Consider the following 6,192-nt stretch of genomic DNA (forward strand, 5'->3'; position numbering starts at 1 on the left):
ACTTTAATCAATTAGAAAGAATTGACAATAAAATCTGCTTTACGACCACTAGGAAGAAAGATAACTACTCTAAAAATCAATATATTTAAAACTAGTGTATTTCTATTGCCAAGGATAACTTTATCAAGTGTAATAAGCAAGGAGTATCAAAGTTATATTCATACAAATTTATGTCCCACTTTACATTAATCTAGTAACAATGAAAAAGAAATGAGATGTTAAAAAGAGGCAAGTGTAATTAGCTAGGAGAGTTAAAAAGCCTAAAACTAATAATATTAAGGGAGAACCCATATCAAAGCATAATCATTCTTCTAGTATTTTAAGAGCCACCATCAAATAAACAATACAAATCAAGATAAACCATATTTGCAAATAAGAGAGCACATTGGAGTAAAAATGCCTAACCCATCAAAGGAAATAACAAAAGACAGTTATTTGAGATTTCTTAGTTGCTGGTACAAGGAATGGGTATTGTCCAGGATTCATAAATAAATATACTCATGTGAAAAAAAGCATAAACACAAAATACAGCCATAAAAGGTAAACGACTAAATGTAGATGGACATAGATGTGTGTTCTGTATTTGATTGTATTAAAACAGTTCCAGTTTGATCAACTCCAACGCATATGCAGTGCTAGTCATCATATCCCATCAAGATTCAGAGCTACAAATTCTGAAAGCATTTAAACACAACGTATGGAGGAGATATATAGCAGATTCTCCAACTTTTACTCAACTCAACTGACTGTTACAAACTTACAGGATTCTTTTGCTAGGCTGTAAGTTGAGCTCACTCAGTTTAACTTAAATACGACTTACATTGACCAAGTCAGCTCTAAAGGAAAGAGATCTGAAATTTCCTGATGTTTTTTTTTTCAAAACCAAACCACCAGCTGCGAACTTTTACTCAGTAATTGCCTAGTATGTTTCATGTCTTTTCTTAAGAAGCGAAACTACTAAATCATTAAAAAAATAATTACAATTGACCTGAATCTTGAGCATTAACTTTAATCAAGCGCAATTAGCCCCACACAGAAGCAGCAAAAAAAATACAGATATACTATTAATGTAGTTTAACCACATACTGTTACATGATTCACATGAAAACATCATTCTTGTAACATTTTTTAGACATCATTTGCATATATTGGTTGATCTTCACTAAAGATTGAAAAGTAGCAACCTCTAGAAAAATGAATTCTCAAGAAAAACTAGAGTGGGTTATATCCATACAGGAAAAACTCAATGAGGCCCGGCAATTTATTACAAGAAAATCATGGGAGAAGTGTTGCATATATCAAATGCCTCGTTGCATAAGAGACGCCCAAGAGAGCAAAAAAATCTATGAGCCCCAGACCATATCCATAGGGTCGTACCATATTGGTGGTGAACTAGTTCAGGATATGGATCTTTAAAAGTGGGTTGCTCTGTACCAAATCTTAAGACGGACAGGTCAAAACCTAAGCCTTTACTTTGATACCGTCAGTCAAGTTGAAGATCAAGCCTCCAATTATAAAAAATAAATAGTCAGAAATCGAAATTTACAGCTCATGTGCGTGCTTAGGTTATTTAACTTATTAGATAAGAATATATGATAGTGGGTTTTGGAGGGTTTAAGGAAAAGAAAAAGATAAGATTATGTAATTAGGAAGTGAAATAATGGTAAAACATACATGTCTTTTCTTTTTTTAATTTTAGAAAGAACATGATATCAACCAATTGGTCCTCCATGTTTAAATATTTGTTGTTTAAACTAATAAGCTACCTTAAAATTTCACTGATGCATCAATCTAAGGTGAGATATAGAGTTAAGGTATTACTTACATATTCCATTCCACTTAAAACATGATAAAACCAAAATATCATGGCACTATCAGAAAGGAAGCTAAGTACCCAACTGAACCTGTCAATGTAGACAAGAGAGAGAATTGCAATTCTACACAGCATAATTGACAAGAACTTAATATAATCAAGTTGATGCATTACATTGATAAAGCCGAGAACCCCAAAATTGATTAATCCAAAATTAATTAGAGAGTTTGTCATATTTCTTGACTTAAAATTAAAAATTAATTAATCCAAAATTAATTAGAGTCTTTCATATTTTTCGCTTTTCCGACTTAAAATCAAACCCAAGCTCCATTATTTCACTTCCTATTTACATAATCTTATCTTTTTCTATTCCTTAAACCCTCCAAAACCCACTATCATATATTCCTATCTAATAAGTTAAATAACCTAAGCACGCACATGAGCTTGAATAATGGATATAACAATTAGAAAAAAGTAATAAACTTGGATCTCTAAAGTCTTACCCCATGAATGAACCAAATCAGCCACCCCAAATCAATATTCAACTTCATCCCAAACACAAAAGTAAAAACTTCAAATTTAATTCTCAAAAACGAAAATTCGTTGTTTACCTTGAACAGAATTTCGAGAATTCAGCTCAAGGAAGGGACATGCAACAATGAAATTGTGACCGTCTGTGCTGCTATCAGCCACCACCGCCTGACTGCCGCTATCAGCCACACCTCTGATCCTGACTGCCGCCTTCGTCTACTACTTCCTCATAATTATTTGCTTATTTTCCTCTTCGAATTTTTGAATGATTTTTTTTTGTGATTTTTCACCTCAGAATTTTGAAGTGATTCTGGAGTTGAAGCAAATATGTGAATGTGAGATGATGGGGAAAACAGAGAATTGGGGGAAATTGAGAAAATGGAGAATTGGGGGAAATTAAGAAAATGGAGAAATTGGGTGAGAATGGGTACTGTGAGAATGAGTGGAGAAAATGGGTGAGAAAAGTAAACACGTGTTGTTCAAAATTTTGGTGAAAAAATTAGAGGGAACAATGCACGCTTCTACCTAAAATTTTCATGATACAACACTACCGTTGCATTAGCTTTCATTTTTGTTAAAATAGCTAGGCTATTGCAACGGTTCTTTAAAGCCGTGGCAATAACTCTACCTCTAAGAGCATTAGTTTTAACTCCGTGGCAACAGCCTACTCCATTGCAACGACAATAAAAATACCGTTGTATTAGCCTTTATTAGGCCGTTGCAATAGATAAAAAATGTAGTAGTGCACGGAAACTCCGGTTAGGTGGAGTTCCGCCTCCGACAATCAAGTTAGTATGTGTATGGACGGAGTTAAAAGTACGGAATGTAAAGAGTTTTCAGTCGGATTCCGAGAGAATATCTGCAATTAATATTGCTCTGATTGGTGTGGATATTTCTGAATGTGCAATAAATGGGGACCTCTCCCTATTTATAGGGTTTGAGAATCAACTCCCCTTTCATGACTTGGACTACCACGTATCGTCAGAGAATTGGTTCTTTCAGTACATCTCTGAGGCTGACACGTGTCAGCATGCAATTGGTCCACGTGGATAGGGGTATTTTTACCCTAAACAGTATTTATTCGAGAAATCAATGGAATCCATTAGGGTTGAGTAAAACTATCTAAAAATTTGAAAATCCGATGATCCGAACCGCATATAATCCGAAAATTTTGGATATTCGATCCGAATTTGGTTTTGGATCGGATATCCGATCTGAAAAATTCGAATATCGGATAGCCCGATTTTGGATTTCTGATATTCGATATTTGAAAAAAGTCGGTTATCGAATATCCGAAAAATCACTTAATTTTCCTTTCTCACTTCTCAACCCTTCTCACAAAAGAAAAAAAAAGGTTTAACAAAAATAGTAAAATTGAATACTCTTTCACTAAACAGAAAACCTAAATCATTCATTTCCCACAAAGCACAATCCCACACCTCTCTCTCCTCTCGGATCTCATTCATCTCCCTCCCAAATTGACAGCGTCAGTCTCAGATCTCAGTCATCTCACTCCCAAATCGACAGCGGCGACGATGACTTCTCCATTTCTCCGGCAAGTGGCAGTGGCGGCTTCTCTCTCCTCGTCACGGCTGAAAAATTGAAAATCAAGCTTCTTCATCTTCATTTTTATTTTTCATGGCTTCTCCATTTCTTTAATACTTTTTCCTTTTTCAATTTCAATGTTCCCTTCTTCATTTTCGTCCCAATTCAATTTCAGTTTTTCCTTCATTTTTGCACTTTCAGCTACTCATGATTTTGATTTTCAAATTGACCCCAATTTGTTCCTTGAATTTGTTGTGTGGCAAATAAAAAAAAATTAAGCTTAAAAATAATTCTCTCTTCTCTACTCGAGTTGGTTAAGATCTACTTCTAACTTATTGTTCATCATTTTCTAGTTGACTTTAGATTCTTAAATTTGTGGGTTAATATACATTTGATTGTTCATCATAATTAGTATGCGTTAATATTTGATTTTTGTGGGTTAATATTTTGAAAAAATTAATGCCTTTAAGAGCTTAATTTAGTATTAAATCAATATTAATTAAAGGATTGGATATTGGATATCCTAGCTAACCGATTTTCAAATTTCCGAAAATTTCGGATCGAATACGGATATCAAATATAGGAATTTTCGAATGCGGATATCCGATCTGAAATCCAGTTTCGGATCGAATATCTGAACCATGCTCACCCCTAGAATCCATCCCATATTTTGTGGTGACTATTTCTAGAAGAAATTTCTTTTAATTTGGTTAATTAAGGGAAATAGTAATACTCTTTGCATTGGAAAACATACAATAGACATGGAAAAAGAAGGTAAAACACTACTTCAAGGTTACTTGGTTGAGGAATGCCTTCCTAGCCTTGTGTCTTTAAATAAATGTTGGAAATTATGGTTCAAAAATGAACGGGATGTGAATAGAACACCCAAATATCTAACCAAAAAAGACTATGGAGTCATTTTTAATATAGCTAGCTAAATTTCTTCTTTTTGAAGCAAGGGCCATTTTGAAAAACAGACAATAGAGGACTTATGAAAATTTATCAAGTGACCTAGAGATAGCTAAAGTATTTGGCTAGCATATGTTGAATGTGAGCACAAGACGCGAGAGTAGCTCGACAAATTAACAGATCGACCATCGTCGGAAAATAAAGGCATGAGATTATTGGAGAAGAACGAAGATGCAAATTTAAAACCTATGCCAGACACGTGAACTAATTACAGATTCTAAAAGTAGTTTCTTCAAAAGAACTTCCATACAAATGAAAAAAATGTTATTGGAGACAAAGGATCTCCTTGTCGTAGCCCTCTAGCTAGAAGGGATATATAATCATATTTGAAGTACTATTCTTTACTATCAAGGAATATATACGAAACTGTAGTAATAACACATTCCTTAGTCCAATGGAGCCAAGTTTAATAAAACCAAAATCAGCTAGAGTTCATTGCCTATAGAGAACTCCATTTAACTCTATCATAAATTTTTTCCATATCTAATTTAAAAACCAACTAGTTTGTTTATTTTATTCTTTGACATGTTAAAAATATTCTATATATTTTTCTTGAAGACATTAAAAATATTCCATATCTCCTATACTAAAAGATGTTATCCCGAATAGTTGTGTTAAGAGCAAAAGCATTTTGATAAGGATCTATTATCTATTCTCAAAATGGATTCAAACGGATTTCAAGAATTGGAGATAGCTTTAAATAAAGTCGTACATAGACTAATACTCCGTAGGTCGATATTGGCTTGCCTTGGACAATCAAGAGAAATTAGCGTGTGATTAAGTTGTCGCAATAAAAGATCGTTATAGAAAATACCCAGAACTGCTTTGTAGACATCAATCCTATGACAAGCCAGTTATGCTGAATAATCCGAACCAGGAGCTTTGTAGCAATTGTAGGTACACATAAAAAATAAGACTATGTTAAAATAAAGGTTATCATATTAAAATAAGAGATATTGTGTTATAATAAATAAAGAGCATAAGAGATCAATACTTATATTTTATAATTAAAGTTTTAATATAATGGTTAATATTAATAATCGCTCCGTATTTTATTACTTGCTCCATTTTCATTTTTGAAAACCTTTCATAATATTTTATTAATTTTTTCTCTCTTGGTGGGTCTCTAACTATCATACTTTAATATTTTTTGATTCTCTTTTCTCCCACTATTATACTTTATTTTTCCACCAACCCCACTTTTTTCATATTCCGATTCGTATTTTATAATTTTCTATTATTTCTTCTAAAACTCCGTATATGAAGAAATAGAGCAAATAATAAAATACAGAGGGAGTAATATTTTACAATGAGAGTTGTAATTATTAATACTT

This window comes from Chenopodium quinoa, unplaced genomic scaffold (genome assembly GCF_001683475.1).
Source record: "Chenopodium quinoa cultivar QQ74 unplaced genomic scaffold, ASM168347v1, whole genome shotgun sequence".
Lineage (NCBI taxonomy): Eukaryota > Viridiplantae > Streptophyta > Magnoliopsida > Caryophyllales > Amaranthaceae > Chenopodium > Chenopodium quinoa.